The 25,858-nt window shown below is 45.1% G+C and overlaps 1 protein-coding gene across 1 annotated transcript in view; it reads right to left on the minus strand.

The window, feature by feature from the left end:
• The window catches only part of fbxo41 (F-box protein 41), a 115,052-nt gene extending 113,213 nt beyond the window's left edge, over nt 1-1,839 (minus strand). The window contains exon 1 of the mRNA XM_062981493.1: nt 1,208-1,839. The gene's annotated coding sequence lies outside the window, so the exon portion shown is untranslated. The remainder of the gene's footprint in view (nt 1-1,207) is intronic.
• Between the last annotated feature and the right edge of the window lie 24,019 nt (nt 1,840-25,858).

The raw sequence follows: 25,858 nt of genomic DNA on the forward strand, positions 1-25,858 counted from the left end.
AAAGCAGCTCTCCAAAAGCAGACCCTCAAATGAAGACTCCCCAAAACAGACCCCCAAAAGCAATCTCCCAAAAGCAAGCCCCCAAAGCAGCTCTCAAAAAGCAGACCCCCAAAGCAATCTCCTAAAAGCAGACCCCCAAATGCAGACCCTCAAATGCAGACTCCCCAAAACAGACCCCCAAAAGCAGACCCCCAAAGCAATCTCCTAAAAGAGACCCTAAAAGCAGCCCCCCAAAGCAATCTCCCAAAAAGCAGACCCCCCAAAGCAATATCCCAAATGCAGACCTCCAAAAGCAAACCCCCAAAGCAGGTTCCCAAAAGGCAGCCTTACAAAAGCAGACCCCAAAAAGAAACCCCCAAAAGCAGCTCTCCAAAAGCAGACCTCGCAAAGCAATTTCCCAAAAGCAGACCCCTAAAAGCAGACCCCCAAAACAGGTCTCCCAAAAGCAGACCCCAAAAGGCAGCCTTACAAAAGCACACCCCCAAAGGCAATTTCCCAAAAGCAGACCCCCAAAAGCAGACCCCCAAAAGCAATCTCCCAAAAGAGGCCTTACAAAAGCAACCCCCCAAAAGCAGGTCCCCAAAAGCAGACCCCAAAAGGCAGCCTTACAAAAGCAGACCCCAAAAAGCAATCTCCCAAAAGCAGACCCCAAAAGGCAGCTTTTCAAAAGCAGACCCCCCAAAGCAATATCCCAAATGCAGACCCTCAAAAGCAAACCCCCAAAGAAGGTCCCCAAAATCAGACCCCAAAAGGCAGCCTTACAAAAGCAGACCCCAAAAAGAAACCCCCCAAAAGCAGCCCCCCAAAAAGGCAACCTTCCAAGAGAGCAGTTCTCCAAAAACAAATCCCCAAAAGCAGACCCCAAAAAGCATTTTCCTAAGAGCAGACCCCCAAAGGCGACTTTACAAAAGCAGACCCCTAAAAGAGACCCTTCAATAGCAGACCCCCAAAAGTGGGACCCCCAAAACAGACCCCCCCCAAAACCACCCCACAAAGGCATCCTCCCCCTCCCCAAAGCAGCCTCATAAGACCTGCAACCAGACGCCCCCCCCCCTCAAAATGAATGCTTCACCCCCAAATCATCACGCCTCCCCCCAGGTCTCCCCGAAGGAGCAGCCCCCCAAGATCTCCAAGGCTGCAGCCCCCTCCCCAATTGAGCCCCCTCCAAAGGAGTCACCTCAGTGGTGGGAGGAGGGGTTGGCCTTACCGGGGTGCGCTTCCTCCGGGCCGGAGCCCCCCCAGGACCCCGTTTGGGGGGCGCAAAAGGGGCGCCCCGTTGCCCGCGACCGGCTTCCTGGGCGAAGAGAAAGGCGAGGACGTAATCCCGGCGCTGGCCGCGAGGGGGAGCTCGCCGCCGAAGGAATGAATGAGTGAATGAGTTGAATGGCTTCCGAAGGAAGAAGAAGAAAGCCAAGGAGACCCCCGCCCGCTTGGCCAGCCAGGTGGGCGAGGAGGAGGAGGAGGAGGAGGAGGAGGAGGAGGGATAAGAGTAATAAGGGGAGGTGGGCTCTCTGCTGGGAGAATAGCAGCCCCGGTGGCTTTGGTTGGAGAAGGGAAAGAGGCCCAACACAGGGGAGGGGAGGCCGAGCAAGCCGAGCAGGTGCCCCCTCCCCCTGATTATTCTCCTGATTCTCCTCCTCCTCCTGCAATCTGGGCACCTCTATTGCCAAGGGAGGGGGAGGAAAAGGAGGAGGAGAGAAAGAGGTTGGCACAGTTTCCCTCCAGCTGAGTCTGCCTTATGCCAAGTCCTCCCTTTTAAATGGGTCTGGGGTCTGCCTCCCTCTTTACATCAATCTCTTTCCCTTTTTCCTCTTTCTCTGCAGCCTCCTGATAGATATTTTTCCTTCCTTCCCATTGCCAAATATCCACACACACACACCCCGCCCCTTCTAATGGGTCATACAATCATAACGTTGGAAAGGGACCCCCCAAAGGCCATCTAGTCCAACCCTCTTCTCCTGCCATGCAGGGATTTTTTTTTTTGGAGTTTTTAGAAAACACCTTTTGAAGATCATAACCTTTTTTTTTTTAAAGAAAAGCGTGACCTTACAGAGAAGAGCCCAAAAACCTCCTTTAGAGTAGAATCTTCTCTTGTTTACAACCAGATATATAATTGTGCTTTTTTTCCGTGTCAAGAGCAACTTGAGTCGCTTCTGGAGTGAGAGAATTGGCCGCCTGCAAGGATGTTGCACAGGGGATGTTTTGATGTTTTTACCATCCTTGTGGGAGGCTTCTCTCATGTCCCTGCATGGAGCTGGAGCTGAGAGAGGGAGCTCATCCTCACACTTCCCGGGTGGGATTCGAACCTGTCAGCCTTCAGGTCAGCAACCCAACCTTCAAGTCACGAGGCTTTAATCCACTATGCCACCGGGAGCTCCTCTATAATTGTGCTAAGCAATACACACACACACACACACACACACACATATATATATATATATATATATATAGAGGCACTGGAAAACACTTCTGAAGTACTGCTATTTTTATGCAGTGGCAATAAATTATAATTGTGCTAAGCAATGGTTTCAGTTGTTAGACTGAATAACTTGTTATCTCTGATCTGTTAGGAAAACAGAGATTTGCCGCTGCATAAAAATAGCAGTACTTCAGAAGTGTCTTTCATTCATACATACATACATACATACATACATACACACACACACACTCCCATAAAACAACTTGTTTTATATCATGCACTCTTAGAATAATAAAATCCTAGAGTTGGAAGAGACCTGGTGGGCCATCCAGATCTACTCCCCTTCCCCTTCCTTTCTTTCCCTTTTCCCTTTTCTCTCTCTCCTTCCCTCCTTCTTTCCTTCCTTCCCCCTTTCCCTTTCCTTTCCCTTTTCTCCCTTCCTCCCTTCCCTTACTTCCCTTCCTTTCTTTCCCTTTCTGCTTTCCCTTTCCGTCTTTCCTTCTTTCCTGCCTTCCTTCTTTCTTTCCTTACTCCCTTCCTTCCTTCCTACCTGCTTGCCTGCAACAGAGTTATGGACAGGCGCTTATTATTATTATTATTATTATTATTATTATTATTATTATTATTAGAAACACAACAAGTTGATTCCACAGCAGACACTCTGCTGGCTGTTATTATTATTATTATTATTATTATTATTATTATTTTATGACACAGCAAACAAGATAGATATGCTGGATTTCACAAAATCACAAGTCGAACACTTCCCAAGCGTTTAGAACTGTGTGATGTATTTTCGGATGATACGCACAGATCCCAGTAGGGTGACCTTTTGCAGTTGGCAGATCGTGATTTTGTCAATGTCTATTGTTTCCAAATGCCGGCTGAGATCTTTTGGCACGGCACCCAGTGTGCCCATCACCACCGGGACCACCTGCACTGGTTTCTGCCAGAGTCTTTGAAGTTCAATCTTGAGGTCCTGATAGCGGCTGAGTTTTTCCTGTTGTTTTTCGTCAATTCGACTGTCACCTGGGATGGCAACATCAATGATCCAAACTTTTTTCTTTTCCACAACTGTGATGTCTGGTGTGTTGTGTTCCAGAACTTTGTCAGTCTGGATTCGGAAGTCCCACAGTATCTTTGCGTGCTCATTTTCCAATACTTTTGCAGGTTTGTGATCCCACCAGTTCTTTGCTGCTGGCAGGTGGTACTTGAGGCATAAGTTCCAATGAATCATTTGGGCCACATAGTTGTGCCTCTGTTTGTAGTCTGTCTGTGAGATTTTCTTACAGCAGCTGAGGATATGATCCATGGTTTCATCGGTTTCCTTGCACAGTCTGCATTTTGGGTCACTGGATGGTGTTTCGATCTTGGCCTGAATTGCCTTTGTTCTGAAGGCTTGCTCCTGGGCTGCAAGGATCAGGCCTTCTGTCTCCTTCTTCAGGGTCCCATTCGTGAGTCAGAGCCAGGTCTTCTCCTTATCATCTTTTCCTTCAATTTTGTCAAGGAACTTTCCATGCAATGTTTTGTTGTGCCAGCTCTCAGCTCTAGTTTGTAGTGCGGTTTTCTTGTACTGATTTTTTTTCTGCTCTGCTTTGAGGAATTTCTGATTTTTGACTTCAATCAAAGCAGGTTCTTCACTTTGCTTTACATATTCTGCCAGGGCATGTTCTTCTTCTTTGACTGCTTGTTTTACTTGTAAGAGTCCTCTGCCCCCTGATCTTCTAGGCAGATATAGCCGGTCAACATCACTGCGAGGGTGCAGTGAATGATGAATGGTTATGAGTTATTATTATTATTATTATTATTATTATTATTATTATTTGAAACACAAGTTGAGTCCACAGCAGACACTGCTGGCTGATATTATTATTATTATTATTATTATTATTATTATTAATACTTATACCTGTCCTTTGCTGGAGGTTTTGCCTGTCTTTTTGATGGTGCCTTCCTTCCCCATACTTTGCACTATCATATTTTCCATTGCTATTTATGGCTTGTGTGTGTGGATGGAGTTTGAACAATCTGTGCTCCTTGAATTTTGGAGAAAAACAAACCAACCTCATACACACAACAAACACTTTGTGTTCTCGCTTGCTCCAGAAGGGCTTGGCCAGATGGGACTTTCCCCATTGCAGTGGGGCCTGGCAGGAGGCAGCAGGGCTGGGACTTTGGGACCCCCAGGAGACAGGTGTTGAGTCCGAAAGGGATGCAGATGGACAAAACCTTCAAGATCACTCACTGCCATACAACACCTGTATCTGCAGGACCAGATTGCTAGGCATTTGCAGATCCTCCAGTGCAATTCCATGGTCCCAAGTAAACCATTGGATCATTTTGGATGACCATCAAATAGCTAGAGCGCATGGGCCAGATGCGGCTCTCCAAGGTCATTTACCTGGCCTCCGCCCTCAGTTTTATAATATAATATATTGTATATACATATAATATTGATAATAATATTATAATGTAATACAATATAAAACTAATTATAATACCATATAATAATATTTATTATATATTATATATTACATATAATATTACTAATAATATTACAGTATAGTGGTATAGTTTAATATAGTAATATATAATGCTAATATTGTGCTATGCTAATAATATAATATATTGAATGAAGAAGGCGGGGCCGGGAAGACATCTTTCCACCATGTCTCCTGTATCAATTTAATGATATAATGATATATAATAATATTATACTATACTAATATTATAATACATTGTATATACATGTAATATTAATAATAATATTATGATGTAATACAATGTAATAATTATTATAATTCACTATTATAATTGTATATTTATATTACATGCAATATTACTAATAATATTGTGATATAGTTGTATAATATAATATATTGTATGTATATATACTTGTAAACCGCCCTGAGTCCCCTTCGGGGTGAGAAGGGCGGTATATAAATGTCGCAAATAAATAAATAAATAAATAAATAAATATTGTATGTACATATAATTTGTAAGCCACTCTGAGTCTCCTTGGGGGTGAGAAGAGTGTGATACAAATGTAGTAAATAAATGTAGCAAATAAATACATAAATAAATAAATAAATTTTAGACTTAGGCTCTCCCAAAGTCTGAAATGATTTGAAGGCACACAACAACAACAATCTTAATTAACTTGACTATCTCATTGGCCAGAAGCAGGACCACACTTCCCATTGAAATCCTGATAAATGTATGTTGGTTAAAATTGTTTTTATTTTTAAATATTGTATTGTTCTTTCATTGTTCTTCTTGTTGTTTTTGCACTACAAATAGGACATGTGCAGTGTGCATTGGGATTTGTTTGTATTTTTTTCCAAATGATAATTTGGCCCCTCAACAGTCTGAAGGATTGTGGACCGGCCCTTTGCTTAAAAAGTTTGAGGTCCCATGGGCTAGAGAAACTTCTAATGTCATGGATAGATATGATTATTGTTTGAATGGAATAGAATGAAAGGTGTATGGTTGGGGTCTATATCGTCTAGAGATGCCATCCTAAGATTGAAGCCTGGAAAACCACAAGAAGGAGGTGAAGAATTCATGAACTGTAATTAAATGTTGTTGAACTGTTGATGACCAGAAACAAATGTTTAACTCTGTGGTGGAAAACAACATGTCCACATTTCCAAAGACAATGGCTCTTTTCAGTAAGGAAGTGTTTACAAGGTTCCTTACGTTAAGAAGGAAGCAAACAAGGCTCTTTCCTTAAGAAGGAAAACCAATTATTACATAAGGAAGCAAAGTCAAAATCTGCCCGGAACTGATGGGAGTCAGCATGTTTTGGCTGGAAAAACACTTGTCATTCAATTACAAAGACAACTGGATTAACAGCAAGAAATATTACTATTAGAGACACTTTCCAATCCAAAATTTATGACAGACCAGAGGAGTCTGGTCTACCCGCTGATCTTCTCCAAGGGACAGAGGAAGATAGTGTATTCGCAGAATAGCAGATTTGCTGGGGATGCAATCTGGCCTATTTTGAATTCCCTTTTCCAGGAGAAGGAAGAAGAGATGGTAATGTATGTATGACGAGGAGTAACTGTGTGTGTGAATGCTGAGAAAAATGTAATATTCCCATTTGTGTACTCAATGTAGCTATAGAGTCTCTGTGTCTGCTTTCTTCCTCTGTATTGCTCTGTCCCACTGTGAATGAAATAAAAGAACAATCAAGGCAAACAGTTCCAATCCAAAACACTGCAGAGTCCTGGCCACAAATACATAATCTGCATTGCCATCTGGTGGCAGATGCAGGTATTGTTTTCTTTTCTCAGTCGGCTTCATTTGCAATAGCCTTTGCCTTCATCCAATGATCTACATTGCCATCTAGTGGCAGATGCAGGTATTGTTTTCTTTTCTCAGTCGGCTTCATTTGCAATAGCCTTTGCCTTCATCCAATGATCTACATTGCCATCTAGTGGCAGATGCAGGTATTGTTTTCTTTTCTCAGTCGGCTTCATTTGCAATAGCATTTGCGTTCATCCAATGATCTACATTGCCACCTAGTGGCAGATGCAGGTATTGTTTTCTTTTCTCAGTCGGCTTCATTTGCAATAGCCTTTGCCTTATCCAATGATCTACATTGCCACCTAGTGGCAGATGCAGGTATTGTTTTCTTTTCTCAGTCGGCTTCATTTGCAATAGCCTTTGCCTTCATCCAATGATCTACATTGCTATCTAGTGACAGATGCAGGTATTGTCTTCTCAGTCGGCTTCATTTGCAATAGCCTTTGCCTTCATCCAATGATCTACATTGCCACCTAGTGGCAGATGCAGGTATTGTTTTCTTTTCTCAGTCGGCTTCATTTGCAATAGCCTTTGCCTTCATCCAATGATCTACATTGCCACCTAGTGGCAGATGCAGGTATTGTTTTCTTTTCTCAGTCGGTGTCAAGACCCAGGCTGCAGAGCACCAATAACCATACACAGAGGCCAGAATCTATCTAATATCTTTATTGAAGGAATATATAAAGTTAATAAAAACAAGTGTAGAAAATGGTCCAGAATTAGACCTTTCAGGAAAGGTCAGTATTAGTCCAAAAAAGCAATGTCCAATAAGAAATATTAAGGTCCAAAGTTGTAATCCAATAACCGAAACACTCACTTTGCCAAGCAAAGTGAGGGGAGATGACAAGGTCCTTTAGTCCATGAAACTTGAGCGAGGCTAGGAAATAACTTGATACTTGAAACAAGGCTTGAACGTGGAACAAGGTAACTAAGAACAAGAGCAAGGTCCGTGGAATAACTTGATAAAATCCGTGGAACAAGGCAAGGATTGATCCTGGGAAACAAGGCAAAGTCCGTAGATAAACAAAGGCTGGGAAGCAAGGCGAAGGCTGGATAGCAAGGCAAGGCTTGAGCAGGAGCGAGGCTTGAATCGGAGCGCGCTGTCCAGACACAACTCGCTCCGTAGGCTGACGAATTGACTCCGCGAAGTTACTACGCGGGTAAAACACCTAAATAGAGTCTAACTTTCCCGCCGAAGCAGTTCTCTGGGAATCAGAACCGAAAGCTAAACTCTGAGACCAGATGTGAGACTCCCCAAAGATTCTCACGAGAAGCAGTCTTAATTGGCCACATTCTTAGCTGCAATCCTCGCACTCCTGCGCGAAGCTGATTCCAAACTTCTCTGTTGTTTACAAAACTCCCGGCGCAAGAATACGGGAGAAGTAGGCTCTGGGCTTGTTTGACATACTTCTGGGAGACAACTTTCTTGCAGGTGCAAGGTTCCCAGATCTGCCTGGGAAAGATCTGGCTGAGAAGAATCCAGTTCAGACTGGGAAGGTAAAAAACCCAAGTTTTCATCTTCATCAGGAATTACAATGTCCTGAGCAGGACTACAAGGCCCATGGGTCATCACACTATCCCCCTCCTCAAGGCCCCTCCCAAACTGGGGCCCTCTCCCCGAGGCGCGAGGTCGCGGTTTGGTGGGATAGGTCTGATGAAAGCGACGGGTTAGATCAGGAGCATGGACTGTGGAGGCGTCTTCCCAAGAGCGTTCCTCAGGGCCAAAACCCACCCAGTCAATGAGATATTGTAGGCGGCGGCGGTGAAAGCGAGAATCCAAAATGTCCTCAACCTCGAACTCCTCCTCCCCATTCATCAAAACAGGAGGGGGGGCCGGTTGGTCTGTATCAGGTCGCACACCATCCGCCGGAAGGAGCAGGGAACGGTGAAACACTGGGTGAATGCGCATTGAACGCGGAAGTTGGAGTTTGAAAGTCACGGGGTTAAGTTGCGCCACCACTGGATAGGGGCCAATGAAACGGGCATCTAACTTCCGGCAAGGGCGGTGGGAGGGCAGGAAGCGAGTGGACAGAAAAACCCGATCTCCTACCTTGATTTCGGGGCCCGGCTGGCGATGTTTGTCAGCGTGGCGTTTATAGTCCTCCTTGGCTTGGTCCAGTTGCTGGAGCAAAAGTTGTTGCACCGCTGTGAGTTCCTGCAGCCAATCCTCTGCTGCGGGAACTTCTGAAGTTTCAATGACAGGGGGGAAGAAACGTGGATGGAAGCCGTAGTTTGCAAAGAACGGCGTTTCTTTTGTAGAAGCTTGAACTCCATTGTTGTAGGCAAACTCAGACAGTGGTAACAGAGAAGCCCAATTGTCCTGTTGGTAGTTTACATAACAGCGAAGATACTGCTCCAAAGTGGCATTGGTGCGCTCCGTTTGCCCATCTGTTTGGGGATGATGAGCTGAAGATAAGCGAGAGTCTATGCCCAATAGTTTTTGTAGTGCCTTCCAAAAACGAGAGGTGAATTGAGATCCACGGTCTGTGACTAAACTCTTGGGCAATCCATGTAGTCTGAATACATGTTGAAGAAATAGTTCCGCAGTTTCTTTGGCCGTGGGGAGGCCTTCACAGGGAATGAAATGGGCTAACTTGGTGAAAAGGTCCACCACCACCAAGATCGTGGTGAATCCACAGGAAGGTGGTAGGTCAGTGATGAAATCCGCGGAAATTATTTCCCATGGGCGAGATGGGGTAGGAAGGGGGTGTAAAAGCCCTGAGGGCTTCTCCCTTCGTATCTTGGAGCGCTGGCATACTGGGCAGGTGTTGACATATTTTTCCACATCCTTGCGGATCTTGGGCCACCAAAAATCCCTTAGGATCAAATGCATGGTTTTAAATAGTCCGAAGTGTCCTGCTGGTTTGCAGTCATGACACAGACGAAGCGCTTTTTCCCTGCCCGGTCCGGGTGGGATATAAACATGATTTCTATAGCAGAGCAGCCCATCTTTAAGCGAAAAGGGAAAGTGCAGACCTTGGCGAAGTTGGTCCTGCGCCCAGGCATCTGCTTGCTGACTAGCCCTGATTTCTTGAGCACAGATGGGTCCTGGAGTAGGGGAAGTTGAACCAATGGGAATGGATTTGGTGTTCCCCACCGTGAGCGTGGCAAAGTTCTCGGGTTGTAGCAGTTGGGATTCAAAGGTCTCCTTGCGTCCTGCAGCGTATTCCGGTTTACGTGACAGGGCGTCTGCTTGCTTGGTTTGGGCTGGGGTCACATAATGGATCTGGAAGTTGAAACGTTCAAAGAATAAAGCCCAACGTTGCTGCCTCTGATTTAGTTTGCGGGCAGTTCTTAGATGTTCTAGATTACGATGATCAGTGTGGACTTCAATGGGAAATTTGGCCCCTTCTAGCCAATGTCTCCAAGTTTCAAAGGCTGCCTTTATGGCCAGTAGTTCTTTTTCCCAAATGGTGTAATTCCTCTCTGGTGTGGTTAGTTGACGAGAATAAAAGGCACAGGGATGGAGGTGATCTCCCACCGGTTGTAAGAGTACAGCCCCAATTGCCACATCAGAGGCGTCCGCTTGCACCACAAAAGGGGTTCCAGGATTTGGGTGCTGTAGAATTGGCTGGGAGGTGAATAGTTTCTTTAGTTGTTGAAACCCTTTCTCTGCTTGATCAGTCCAGCGGAAAGGCTGCTTTCCACGGATGCAGCTAGTGATGGGGTCGGACCAGCGGGCAAAATCTGGAATGAACTTGCGGTAATAGTTCGCGAACCCCAAGAAACGCTGCACCTCTTTCTTGTTAGTTGGCGCCCGCCATTCCAATACTGCTGAAACCTTGGCTGGATCCATGGAAAGCCCTAGAGGCGAGATGCGGTAACCAAGGAAATCTACCTCTTGTAGATCAAAGGCGCATTTTTCCAGCTTGGCATAAAGTCCATGATCCCGCAATCGTTGTAACACCATTTTGACGTGGTTCTCATGTTCTGATTGTGATCTAGAAAACACCAAAAAATCGTCCAGGTAGATTATCAAGAACCTGTCTAGATAGTCCTGAAAAATGTCATTGACAAAATGCTGGAACGTTGCGGGGGCTCCGCATAAACCGAAATTCATAACTCGGGACTCGAATAATCCGAATTTGGTCTGGAAGGCGGTCTTCCACTCGTCCCCTTCCCTGATGCGAACTAAGTTGTAAGCCCCCCGAAGATCCAGCTTGGTGTAAACCTTGGCTCCTCGAAGCCGATCCAGTAGATCCGAGATTAAGGGCAGGGGATAGCTGTTCCGCTTGGTGATATTGTTCAATGCTCTGTAGTCCACCACCAAGCGTAGTTCCCCTGACTTCTTCTTCACAAACATCACTGGGGAGGCGGCTGGGGATTGAGAGGGTCTGATGAATCCCTTGCGAAGGTTTGTCTCTAGGAATTCCCTGAGAGCTTCTTGCTCTGGTTCAGTCAGGGAGTAGAGATGCCCTCGCGGGATCGGGGCCCCCTCCACCAAGTCAATGGCACAGTCATAAGGTCTATGTGGGGGTAATTTTTCGGCTTCTTTCTCATTGAATACATCCCAATACTCGGAGTACTTCTTTGGCAAGGTGATGATGGGCTCGGTGTCTGTGGCGTGGCATACCTTGGCTACGAGGCAATGGTTTTGGCAGTACGGTGAAGCAAACTGCAGTTCTCTGTTGGACCAGGAGATGTTAGGGTCGTGGAGAGTCAGCCATGGAATTCCCAAAATCACAGGGAAATGGGGGACCTCGGTAACAAAGAAGGAAATCTCTTCCATATGTTCCCTTATCCACATCCTGGTGGGTTCCGACCACTGACTTACGGGGCCTGTCTTGAGGGGGCGGCCGTCTATGGCTTGCACCACACGGGCATTCTTGAAATCATGATATTGTAATCCCAGGGAGTCGGCATACTCTCTATCGATGAAATTGTTGGTAGCTCCAGAGTCTATCATGGCGTGGATCATGACGGGTCCCCTTTTTGCTGACCATAATGTGACCACGAGAAGGAACAGGACCCCGGTTGGCGGCTCTTGGATGGATTTTTTGACCGGGTTGGCGAGCCTCTCTACACCCGGTCGTTGGCTTCCCCCGCCGGCTGTGTGTCAGTCGGCTCAGACGTCTTCGTCTCCGTGGAGGACGCCGCCGCAAGACGGGCGGCAGGCTTCCCTTTGGCTGGGCACTCTCTGGCGAAGTGGCCCCCGTTCCCGCAGTACCAGCAGAGGTTTAAGCGTTGACGACGGGCCTTCTCGGCGGCATCTAGTCTGGGACGCACATTGCCCAACTGCATCGGCACCTCCTCGCCTCCTCTGGGGTATGGGGTTGGCGGTGGGGGTCTCCAGACCGGACGTGGCTGAACGCTGGCGGGAGCGGGGGGTTTTGCCCCGGCTCTACCGCCCTGGCCTCGAACCCACTGTTTCCTGTTGGCAATCATGACTTCAGCCCGTAAACATTGATCAATGAGTGCCTCGAGGGTCTGGGGAGGATCCACCTTGGAGATTTCTTCCAGCATTTCAATGTTGAGACCCTCCCGGAATTGTCCCCTGAGGGCTACATCGTTCCAGCCGGTGTTGTGGGCCAGCACTCGGAACTCGGCTATATACTGAGACATAGGTCTGTCTCCTTGGAAAAGGCGACGGAGTTTGTGACCGGCTGCCTCCAAATTGTCCTCGATTCCCCAAGTCTCCTTGAGGTGGTCCAAGAAGTGTTGCGCTGATCTTAGGTGTGGAGAGGCTTGGTCGTACAGTGCCGTCGCCCAGCTGGCCGCTGGCCCGTCTAGAAGACTGTAAACCCATGCCACTTTGATGTCTTCTTGGGGAAACTCGGCAGCACGGGCCTCTAGATAAGCTTGACATTGGCGACGGAAGACATGAACCTTAGAAGCTTCTCCAGTAAACTTGGTTGGCAACGCCATGGCCGGAAGACGAATTCCGCGTTCCTTCAAACCCCTTATTTCTCCATCCTGTGCATTGAGCTTATCACGGATTCGGTCCACCTCATCCTTGTCGATGGTGTAGGTAATCGGCTGGCCGCTCGGCCCAGGTACGACTCCGGTAGACATTCTGGCCGAGGTTAATTGGTGCTTAGGGGGGCGGAGTCAAACTGTCAAGACCCAGGCTGCAGAGCACCAATAACCATACACAGAGGCCAGAATCTATCTAATATCTTTATTGAAGGAATATATAAAGTTAATAAAAACAAGTGTAGAAAATGGTCCAGAATTAGACCTTTCAGGAAAGGTCAGTATTAGTCCAAAAAAGCAATGTCCAATAAGAAATATTAAGGTCCAAAGTTGTAATCCAATAACCGAAACACTCACTTTGCCAAGCAAAGTGAGGGGAGATGACAAGGTCCTTTAGTCCATGAAACTTGAGCGAGGCTAGGAAATAACTTGATACTTGAAACAAGGCTTGAACGTGGAACAAGGTAACTAAGAACAAGAGCAAGGTCCGTGGAATAACTTGATAAAATCCGTGGAACAAGGCAAGGATTGATCCTGGGAAACAAGGCAAAGTCCGTAGATAAACAAAGGCTGGGAAGCAAGGCGAAGGCTGGATAGCAAGGCAAGGCTTGAGCAGGAGCGAGGCTTGAATCGGAGCGCGCTGTCCAGACACAACTCGCTCCGTAGGCTGACGAATTGACTCCGCGAAGTTACTACGCGGGTAAAACACCTAAATAGAGTCTAACTTTCCCGCCGAAGCAGTTCTCTGGGAATCAGAACCGAAAGCTAAACTCTGAGACCAGATGTGAGACTCCCCAAAGATTCTCACGAGAAGCAGTCTTAATTGGCCACATTCTTAGCTGCAATCCTCGCACTCCTGCGCGAAGCTGATTCCAAACTTCTCTGTTGTTTACAAAACTCCCGGCGCAAGAATACGGGAGAAGTAGGCTCTGGGCTTGTTTGACATACTTCTGGGAGACAACTTTCTTGCAGGTGCAAGGTTCCCAGATCTGCCTGGGAAAGATCTGGCTGAGAAGAATCCAGTTCAGACTGGGAAGGTAAAAAACCCAAGTTTTCATCTTCATCAGGAATTACAATGTCCTGAGCAGGACTACAAGGCCCATGGGTCATCACAGTCGGCTTCATTTGCAATAGCATTTGCGTTCATCCAATGATCTACATTGTCACCTAGTGGCAGATGCAGGTATTGTTTTCTTTTCTCAGTCGGCTTCATTTGCAATAGCCTTTGCCTTATCCAATGATCTACATTGCCACCTAGTGGCAGATGCAGGTATTGTTTTCTTTTCTCAGTCGGCTTCATTTGCAATAGCCTTTGCCTTCATCCAATGATCTACATTGCCACCTAGTGGCAGATGCAGGTATTGTTTTCTTTTCTCAGTCGGCTTCATTTGCAATAGCCTTTGCCTTCATCCAATGATCTACATTGCCACCTAGTGGCAGATGCAGGTATTGTTTTCTTTTCTCAGTCGGCTTCATTTGCAATAGCCTTTGCCTTATCCAATGATCTACATTGCCACCTAGTGGCAGATGCAGGTATTGTTTTCTTTTCTCAGTCGGCTTCATTTGCAATAGCATTTGCCTTCATCCAATGATCTACATTGCCACCTAGTGGCAGATGCAGGTATTGTTTTCTTTTCTCAGTCGGCTTCATTTGCAATAGCCTTTGCCTTCATCCAATGATCTACATTACCACCTAGTGGCAGATGCAGGTATTGTTTTCTTTTCTCAGTCGGCTTCATTTGCAATAGCCTTTGCCTTCATCCAATGATCTACATTGCCACCTAGTGGCAGATGCAGGTATTGTTTTCTTTTCTCAGTCGGCTTCATTTGCAATAGCCTTTGCCTTATCCAATGATCTACATTGCCATCTAGTGGCAGATGCAGGTATTGTTTTCTTTTCTCAGTCGGCTTCATTTGCAATAGCCTTTGCCTTCATCCAATGATCTACATTGCCATCTAGTGGCAGATGCAGGTATTGTTTTCTTTTCTCAATCGGCTTCATTTGCAATAGCCTTTGCGTTCATCCAATGATCTACATTGCCATCTAGTGGCAGATGCAGGTATTGTTTTCTTTTCTCAGTCGGCTTCATTTGCAATAGCCTTTGCGTTCATCCAATGATCTACATTTCCATCTAGTGGCAGATGCAGGTATTGTTTTCTTTTCTCAGTCGGCTTCAATTGCAATAGCCTTTGCGTTCATCCAATGATCTACATTTCCATCTAGTGGCAGATGCAGGTATTGTTTTCTTTTCTCAGTCGGCTTCAATTGCAATAGCCTTTGCGTTCATCCAATGATCTACATTTCCATCTAGTGGCAGATGCAGGTATTGTTTTCTTTTCTCAGTCTGCTTCATTTGCAATAGCCTTTGCCTTCATCCAATGATCTACATTGCTATCTAGTGACAGATGCAGGTATTGTCTTCTCAGTCGGCTTCATTTGCAATAGCCTTTGCCTTCATCCAATGATCTACATTGCCACCTAGTGGCAGATGCAGGTATTGTTTTCTTTTCGCAGTCGGCTTCATTTGCAATAGCCTTTGCCTTCATCCAATGATCTACATTGCCATCTAGTGACAGATGCAGGTATTGTCTTCTCAGTCGGCTTCATTTGCAATAGCCTTTGCGTTCATCCAATGATCTACATTGCCACCTAGTGGCAGATGCAGGTATTGTTTTCTTTTCTCAGTCTGCTTCATTTGCAATAGCCTTTGCCTTCATCCAATGATCTACATTGCCATCTAGTGACAGATGCAGGTATTGTCTTCTCAGTCGGCTTCATTTGCAATAGCCTTTGCCTTCATCCAATGATCTACATTGCCACCTAGTGGCAGATGCAGGTATTGTTTTCTTTTCTCAGTCGGCTTCATTTGCAATAGCCTTTGCCTTCATCCAATGATCTACATTGCCACCTAGTGGCAGATGCAGGTATTGTTTTCTTTTCTCAGTTGGCTTCATTTGCAATAGCCTTTGCCTTCATCCAATGATCTACATTGCCACCTAGTGGCAGATGCAGGTATTGTTTTCTTTTCTCAGTCGGCTTCATTTGCAATAGCCTTTGCCTTCATCCAATGATCTACATTGCCACCTAGTGGCAGATGCAGGTATTGTTTTCTTTTCTCAGTCTGCTTCATTTGCAATAGCCTTTGCCTTCATCCAATGATCTACATTGCCATCTAGTGACAGATGCAGGTATTGTCTTCTCAGTCGGCTTCATTTGCAATAGCCTTTGCCTTCATCCAATGATCTACATTGCCACCTAGTGGCAGATGCAGGTATTGTTTTCTTTTCTCAGTCGGCTTCATTTGCAATAGCCTTTGCCTTCATCCAATGATCTACATTGCCACCTAGTGGCAGATGCAGGTATTGTTTTCTTTTCTCAGTTGGCTTCATTTGCAATAGCCTTTGCCTTCATCCAATGATCTACATTGCCACCTAGTGGCAGATGCAGGTATTGTTTTCTTTTCTCAGTTGGCTTCATTTGCAATAGCCTTTGCCTTCATCCAATGATCTACATTGCCACCTAGTGGCAATTACAGGTATTGTCTCCTTTCCTCCCTCTGCTTCATTTGCAATAGCCTATTTACCTTCACTTGTCCAATAATTGTAAATGCTTTCAGGGTTCCAAGTTGGGGACATCTTCGTTCAATGCCCGCAGCCCCACTTTTTTGTCCAAGGCTAGAATAGGATCTCTGGATCCTTGGAATCCTTTTAGGAACTGGGTTGTTGTGTGTTTTCTGGGCTGAAAACACACTGAAATCCCTGTTTCCATGTCGGCACTGAGATCAATTCAATGAATAACTCATTGACTTTACAAAAATACATGAAATTCAGAGAACATGAGGCAGCAGCAGGGAAGAAATCTGGGTGTGTGGGCCTATTCTTAACCCTGTCACTTGATGGAGAGGCACAGCCAGATGGCACGCATTTTTATACAAATGCTCAAGCCGTATGCAGACGGCTGAACCCTGTTGCATTGGATGCAACACATTCCTCTACAGATGTGGATAGATAGCCTCTAGATGCTCAAAAATTGGGTTTTTTAATTGTTGAAATGATCATAGACTCATAGTGTTGGAAGAGACCCAAGCCATGCAGTGGGATCCATTCTGCAATGCAGAAAGACACAATCCAAAGCCTCCTGACAGATGGCCATCCAGCCTCTGCTTCAAAACCTTTAGAGAAAGCGGCTCCGCTGGACTCCCAGGTCACGTCTATATTGTCATATAAAATCCAGATTATCTGATTTGAACTGGGTTATATGGCAGTATAAAACTCAGATAATCCAGTTCAAAGCAGATCATGTGGATTGCCTTCTTTGATAATCTGGATTATATGGCAGTGTAGAAGGAGCCTTAGGCAAAGGCTACTCAGAGGCAGTTTTACCAGTTCTTTCTGAAACACATGCATTTTCTACACTGCCATATAATCCAGATAATCAAATCAGATAATCCACATTATCTGCTTTGAACTGGGTTATATGAAGCCCCTTCTACACTGTCATATACAATCCATAATTATCTGCTTTGAACTGGATTATATGGCAGTTTAGACTCATATAATCCATTTCAAAGCAGGTGATGTGGATTATCTGCTTTGATAATCTGGATCATATGTAAGTGTTAAAGGGGCCTGAGTCTACACTGCCATATAATCTAGTTCAAAGAAGATAATCTGGATTTTATATGGCAGTGTAGAAGGGGACGCAATTTACAGCACCTGGTGGTCTTCCATTCAGCCTCCAACCAGGACTGACCCTGCTTAGCTTCCAAAATCAAATGGGATTTGTTACCTTTATGTTATTCACGCCTTATATGTCTATATCCTTTCCAGTTAGTGATTAACCTGTGGTAAACCTATGGATTTTTAAAAGCTTTTTTTTAGACAGGGAACCCTCAGACATGGTTTGCCAGTTCCTTCCTCTGAGTTGTAGCCTTGGCTTCATTTATGGTCTCCCATCCAAGTACTAACCAGGACCAACCCTACTTAGCTTCCAACTTCAGGCAGGATCTGCTACCTTTAGGGTATGCAGGCTGACTGTACAAGTGCTCATGCAAGTGTGGGGCATCATTGTGATCTGATACTTGTTTTGTTAGTTTGTTGTGTTAGTTCAATGTATAGATGAAATGTATAAAGTAGAAAGGTGGGAGTTCAAAAATTAAACTAGATCTGCAGAAGAGATAGTTGGAAGTAATATTTTCCCCCCTTTGTTAGGTAGGTATGACTAGTAGGTAGCTTATATGCCTCCAATTTTTCTGAATTTTTAATTTACAAGGGTTGAATGAAAAGTAATGCCTCCACCTTCGTAACTCCTCAACAGATGGCACGCCTGGTCTGCGGCAGGTCCTGGCTTGTTCAGTAGACTCTCCTCTACAGTTCCATTTGGCAGGAAGCCTTAGCATTGAATGGTGGTGTTGTTAAACTGCAAAGTATGGAACCCTGCGCAGACGGTCAGTCAATGCAACTTAAACAATGTGCAGTTATTGTGAGTACTATGCACCGCTGGGCGAGTAAGTTTAAAGATGTTGAGGTGGGAACATCTGACTTGCGTGACAAACAAAGAGTTGGACGTCCTGTGACAGCAAACACGGAGTTTCACAAGCAAAAGGTTGGCATTGATTCAGGACGATCGTCGTATCCCTCAGAAAGAAAGATGCACCCTGAGCTCAAGGTGTGCTCTGCGTGAAGCTTATGCCACATTAAATCCCACTTTTAAAGGTTGCAGGGCTATAAGGTTAAGAAGGGACTGTCAATCAGAGCCAATGATATTGGGATAGACGGGCATTTTAGCTCACTATAAGGCCGGCTTCACTAAAATGGGAATAATCTCTTTATTGGGCCAGCTTTGTTGTGATGAAATCCTAATCCTATTGTCGGGAAGAAAAGAGCCGCGGAATCACTCTTGAGTATTTTTCTGCTTTTCTGGAGATGGATGAGGCGTCTCCAGGTCTCCCCTGCAGAGAAATATTTAGGCTTATTTATTTCTCATGCATTATTAGGCCTATTTTTAGCTTGCCCTTCATCTTCAAATATCCAGGTGGTGTACGTATAAGACACTGAAAACATCAATAAAGACCAAAATAGAATCAGGCTGCTTCATTTAGCATTTCCCCCCCTCTCTGCTATAGTACCAATACTGTGTGGTTTTACTAGAGTTATTTTTGGACTGCAAGTCCCAGAATCCCCATCGCCAATGTGGGAACGTTAATAAGAGGGTGAATACACTCCTGGTTTTAGTCTGAATTCAGAAGGAAGCCAAGTTGAGCGCAGCGTAGCTAGTGCTGTATGTGAGCTTATGGTAGGAAACCGTACACCTTACTTACTTAGGCGATCCCTCGTTGTCCAAGCATGATTGTCTTCCAAGTGTCTTGGCAGTGAACACGCAGGTGACTGTAGAGCCCTATTCTTGACCCACATGTTCTTACACAGTGAGGACATTGGTAGAAGGCAGTCCCGGTCAGGGTTGGCTTGACACTCCTTCCTCTTGGCACGTTTCTCCCTTAAGCCCTCCGTTCGTGCCTCTTCGAACTCCGCAGCACTGCTGGTCACAGCTGACCTCCAATTAGAGCGCTCAAGGGCCAGGGCTTCCCAGTTCTCAGTGTCTCTGCCACAGTTTTTAAGGTTGGCTTTGAGCCCATCTTTAAATCTCTTTTCCTGCTCACCAACATTACATTTCCCGTTCTTGAGTTCGGAGTAGAGTAACTGCTTTGGGAGACGGTGATCTTTGGGCATTCGGACAACGTGGCCAGTCCAGCGGAGTTGATGGCGTAGGAGCATCGCTTCAATGCTGGTGGTCTTTGCTTCCTCAAGCATGCTGACATTTGTCCGCCTGTCTTTCCAAGAGATTTGCAGGATTTTTCTGAGGCAACACTGATGGAATTGTTCCAGGAGTTGAATGTGATGATTGTAGACAGTCCACATTTCACAGGCGTAGAGCAGGGTTGGGAGGGGAATGGCTTTATAAACAAGCACCTTGGTCTCTCTACGGATGTCCCGGTTATCAAACACTCTCTGCTTCATACGGAGAAATGCTGCACTCACAGAGCTCAGGCGGTGTTGTATTTCAGTGTCGATGTTGATTTTTGTGGAGAGGTGGCTGCCAAGGGAGCGGAAATGGTCAACGTTTTCTAATGTGACACCGTTAAGCTGTATTCCTGGCTTTGCAGAGGGATTGGCTGGTGCTTGTTGGAAGAGCAATTTGGTTTTCTCGATGTTCAGTGAGAGGCCGAGCTTCTCGTCTGCTTCTGCGAAGGTGTTGAGAGTGGCTTGTAGGTCTTCTTCTAAGTGCGCATAGACTATGTTGTCATCGGCATATTGGAGTTCTATAACAGATGTTGTGGTGACCTTGGTTTTGGCTTTCTGTCTGCTGAGATTAAATAGCTTGCCATCTGTCTGATAGATGATTTCCATTCCGGTGAGAAGCTTCCCATCAACAAGGTGAAGTATCATAGTGATGAAGATGGAAAATAAGGTGGGGACAATAACACATCCCTGCTTGACACCTGATTCCACCTTAAATGGGTCACTTTGGGAGCCACTGCTGTCCAAGACTTTGCCATCCTTGATATCTGTTGGCTTTATTTCAGAGGGAGGAACTAGTTAAACCACTTCTGAGCATTCCTTGCCTACCGGTAGGAAAACCCTAAGAAACCCATGGGGTCTCCATAAGTCGACAGGTAGTAGACTTGAAGGTACAATAGCAAAGGAGGACACTTGCACTTCCTCCTGGGGCCACTAGGTGGTAGCACATCTTGCCTCTTTTCTCCATTGCCTGCAGGAGGCTTTGCTTCAGGCTTGGAAGACCAAACCAATGAGTTCAGTATTGAATGAATACTTTTTTCCCCCTCAATCCTTTCCATAGGGATCTGATCTCAGCCAGCAAAGTGAGCCCTATGCTCATTGATTCAACCCCTGTTGGTGTTTCTGACATGTGACAACTGTCTCATGGAGCTTTCGTGGCAATACTAGTTTGGAAAAGTTTGCCATTGCTTTGCTCTGAGGCTGAGAAAGTGTGACTGAGGCTGAGAAAGCCAGTGGGCATCCTTTGTCGAGCTGGATTCAAACCCTGATATTCACAATTGTATCCCAAGATTTAAGCTGTTGTTGTTATATTTATTTATATACAGTAGAGTCTCACTTATCCAACATAAATGGGCCAGCAGAACGTTGGATAAGCGAATATGTTGGATAATAAGGAGAAATTAAAGAAAAGCCTATTATACATCAAATTAGATTATGATTTTACAACTTAAGCACCAAAACATCATGTTTTACAACGAATTTGACAGAAATACGAAGTAATGCTATGCAGTAATTACTGTATTTATGAATTTAGCACCAAACACATCACAATGTATTGAAAACATTTACTACAAAAACATTGACTACTAAAAAGCAGACTGCGTTGGATGGTCCAGAATGTTGGATAAGTGAATGTTGGATAAGCAAGACTCTACTGTACCACTTTTTCTCTTAAATAGACTCAAAACATTATACCTTGTTGTTGTTGTTGTTGTTGTTGTTGTTGTTATTGTTACTTATATACTACTTAAAACAGTATACCATACTGACTTTCAGATTTAGAACAAAAATAAGACTGCATAGCATTAAGACATGGTAGTAAAAGCGATGCTGAACTGCATTAAATCCACCGTGTAGATCTACCCCAAGCTAAAAAAAAATTCCTGCATTGCAGTTATTAATGGATTCACACTGGTCAGGAGAGCCATTTTGAAAGAGCCCCAGATTTTCCCCTCGTGAGTTGTGTTGATGACGATACAAAATGCACACCCAAGGCTGCTACCAAGTTAACTGTTGTGTGATTGAGAGATTGGGGAGTGTGCTGAATGTTGCAAATAGTGCATTTACACCATGCATAGCGGACAGTGCAACAGGGACCTTGCAGCTCTTGCCGATGCCCTGGGACTTGCTTGGAGCAATACAATCTGTATAAGAGATGCCTTTTCTCAAATGGGTATTAATAAAAGCCTCATGTATCATTCATCAGGCAAGGGAAGAGATAGGTTGTGTTGATGCCAGAGGAGGAGACTGGTATCTTGCCAGGGCTTTCAATTTCCAACAGGCCAAGGTCTTGTTAGACATCAGCGGGCAATATGTGGTTATTAAAGGCTTGTTTCATATTCCTGCAATGTTATTGGGTTTGCCCAGTTAGAGGAGACCCATTGAATCATAGTTGTAATCTAATGGTTGGCTCTAGTTTTAGAAGTGAATCCATAGAATCCTACATCTAAGCAGAGCCGGCCCTAGGTATTTTTCAAGTGTAGGCGAAAAGAATTTTGGCGCCCCCCCCCCCAACCAATAACTGAAAAATAAAAGCGTTGGATAAGCGAAAATGTTGGATAATAAGGAAGGATTAAGGAAAAGCCTATTAAACATCAAATTACATTATGATTTTACAAATTAAGCACCAAAACATCATGTTTTACAACAAATCAATAGAAAAAGCAGTTCAATACATGGTAATGTTATGTAGGAATTACTATACAGTAGAGTCTCACTTATCCAACACTCGCTTATCCAACGTTCTGGTTTATCCAACACATTTTTGTAGTCAATGTTTTCAATATATCATGATATTTTGGTGCTAAATTCATAAATACAGTAATTACTACATAGCATTACCATGTATTGAACTACTTTTTCTGTCAAATTTGTTGTATGACATGATGTTTTGGTGCTTCATTTGTAAAATCATAACCTAATTTGATGTTTAATAGGCTTTTCCTTGATGCCTCCTTATTATCTAACATATTCACTTATCCAACATTCTGCCGGCCCGTTTATGTTGGATAAGTGAGACTCTACTGTATTTGCAAATTTAGCACTAAATATTGATCAGGGATATAGGGCAGTGTGAACTTAGATAACCCAGATAGCCCTCAGTATTAAAAAAAACCTCTAAAATCAGGACAATAAATAAAGAACAACACTCTGAAAACAGAAGAAATCCAGACAGTAAACAATCAGGGACAGCTAACTTCTCCCAAAAAAAGATTCTCCCAGGCAAAAAGAAGCCAGGCCTTGAAGCCACAGGGCCATTAAATGCTAATCAAGGTGATTAATTACAACATTCACACCTGCTTCAAAGAAGAGTTCTTTCTCCCACCCTGGACCTTCTACAGATATATAAACCCCACATACCTAGCTTCCAAGTTCCCACAGACCTCACAATCTCTGAAGGCCCCAAAGGTGGGCTCACGTGGTGCAAAGGTGGGTCTGTGCCGGCCGGAAGGCCCAGCGTGGGCACCGGGAGGTCCGAAGGAGAAGGAGGCGGAGAGTGGTGCCCTCCTCCCAGGACGATGGTGCCCCCGGGGCGATGGTGTCACAGGCAAGTGCCTAGTTTGCCTTATGGTTGGACCGCCTCTGCATCTAAGATACCTCAAACACCATTCAGTCCAATCCTCTTCTCCCAGGCAAGAGGAAGCTGGATGCAGGGCTGGCCCAAGGTAATTTTCAAGTATAGGCGAACAGAATTATGCCCCCCCCCCCGCCCCATCAATCACTGAAAAATATAAGTGTTGGATAAGTGAAAATGTTGGATAATAAGGAGGGATTAAGGAAAAGAATAAATAAAGAACAACACTCTGAAAACAGGGGAAATCCAGACAGGAAACAATCAGGGCCAACTAACCTCCCAACCAAGGATGCCCCCAGGTAGCAACAGCCAGGCTTTGCAGCTACAAGGCACCTCAATGCTAATCAAGTTGGCAAACTGCAACATTCACACTTGGAACATGGCTATACAGCCCGGAAAACTCATATCAACCCAAAGTTTTTACAGTGTAATAAACTTTTTCCTTATAGAATCATAGAATCATAGAATAGTAGAGTTGGAAGAGACCTCATGGGCCATCCAGTCCAACCCCATTCTGCCAAGAAGCAAGAAATCGCATTCAAAGCACCCCCGACAGATGGCCATCCAGCCTCTGCTTAAAAGCCTCCAAAGAAGGAGCCTCCAACACAGCCCGGGGGAGAGAGTTCCACTGCCAAACAGCCCTTCTCACAGTGAGGAAGTTCTTCCTGATGTTCAGGTGGAATCTCCTTCCTTTCCTGTAGTTTGAAGCCATTGTTCCGTGTCCTAGTCTGCAGGGCAGCAGAAAACAAGCTTGCTCCCTCCTCCCTATGACTTCCCTTTGTGATCGAGGTGACCACCCCCCCCCCCCCCCCAGGACTTTGTAAAAGATAGTTCAAAAATCAAGACTTTATGTTCTATATTCCATATATTTATAGTAGAAGGTGATTGAGACTTTTTACTGGAGTTTACTGTGGATTATCCCTGCACTCTGAGGCAAGAGATAACAACTTCATGAATTGTAAAATCATGCTGCTAAAACTCCACTTTTATGAATTCTCCCTTATTTCCATGAAATCTATCTATCTGCCTATATGTATTTGTACTCTTTGGGATCCCCGGAAAATATGTATTTTTCCCAGCATGGTTTATATTCCAACTTTATTTTATTTTTCATTTTATTTCATATAATTGTCAAGTCATGAAATCAAACAGGAAATATTTTGAACTCAACCTGAACCCCAGATCCTATGACCCAGGCTTCCCTTCCTAAAAACAAAAGGATAATCTGCCACCGCTTAACCCAATCAAATTCAGATTGCATGGACAATATAGGGCTTGAGTCGCTGAATTCGGAGTGTTGTCCTAAAGGTGATTCGCCCCAAGGCAAACATTGTCATATCTCACCCAAAGGAAAAACCAGGACACCTCAGGAAGGCGCCCTGCAGAGCCTGTCAATATGGCTCATTACCACCCATCCTTACTTCCACCTCTGACACCCCAAGGCATATCTAAAATCTGTATACGTGACAGGAACCCTTGATTGCTGTCATTAATCCCTTTAGAAATCGGTCTAGCAGGAATTAATATGATATTTCCTGCCCTGTCACTTCATTGTTTCAATAACTCCCGCCTTCTCCTTCCTGATTGGCTCGAGTGGGGACAAAAAGCAGCTCCCTATTGGGCCAGCAGAGCAAGGCGGGAAACGAAAGCCCGCCTCGTTCAACCCTCTAGCCTATCCGCGATCAGATGGGCGGGGGAGCGGGGCGGGAAATTCAAGGGGCTGTCAGACAGAAACATTGTATAAATATGGCTTTATTTTGGTTATATGGTACCCTAGTAGACTGAATGATCACTACTAGAGTCCTTTTCAGCTGAATCGCTCAATAAAGACTCCTTGGCGGATTTTCCTTCAACTTTGGCGGACCTTCTTCATTTCGGCTTCAGGTTGTATTGCGGCTCATATTTTCCTATTGGCTCCGCCAAGGTCCGTTCTCTCAGGACCGGATCGGGACTCTCCTTAAGGGCCCGATCCCCTAAAGCGCGGTCGACAACACCTTCACGTATTTGTACATGGCTATCATGTCTCCTCTCAGCCTTCTCTTCTGCAGGCTAAACATGCCCAGCTCTTTAAGCCGCTCCTCATAGGGCTTGTTCTCCAGACCCTTAATCATTTTAGTCGCCCTCCTCTGGACGCTTTCCAGCTTGTCAACATCTCCCTTCAACTGTGGTGCCCAGAATTGGACACAGTGTGATTCCAGGTAACGTGGTCTGACCAAGGCAGAATAGAGGGGAGCAGGACTTCCCTGGATCTAGACGCTATTCCCCTATTGATGCAGGCCAGAATCCCATTGGCTTTTTTAGCAGCCGCATCACATTGTTGGCTCATGTTTAACTTGTTGTCCACGAGGACTCCAAGGTCTTTTTTGCACACACTGCTGTCAAGCCAGGCATCGTCCCCCATTCTGTATCTTTGATTTCCATTTTTTCTGCCGAAGTGAAGTATCTTGCATTTGTCCCTGTTGAACTTCATTTTGTGAGTTTCAGCCAATCATCTCTCTAGTCTGTCAAGATCGTTTTGAATTCTGCTCCTGTCTTCTGGAGTGTTAGCTATCCCTCCCAGTTTTGTGTCGTCTGCAAACTTGATGATCGTGCCTTCTAACCCTTCGTCTAAGTCGTTAATAAAGATGTTGAACAGAACCGGGCCCAGGACGGAGCCCTGCGGCACTCCACTTGTCACTTCTTTCCATGATGAAGATGACGCATTGGTGAGCACCCTTTGGGTTCGTTCGCTTAGCCAATTACAGATCCACCTAACCGTAGTTTTGTCTCGCCCACATTTTACTAGTTTGTTTGCCAGAAGGTCGTGGGGGACTTTGTCGAAGGCCTTCCTGAAATCCAGGTAC

This window comes from Anolis carolinensis, chromosome 5 (genome assembly GCF_035594765.1).
Source record: "Anolis carolinensis isolate JA03-04 chromosome 5, rAnoCar3.1.pri, whole genome shotgun sequence".
Lineage (NCBI taxonomy): Eukaryota > Metazoa > Chordata > Lepidosauria > Squamata > Dactyloidae > Anolis > Anolis carolinensis.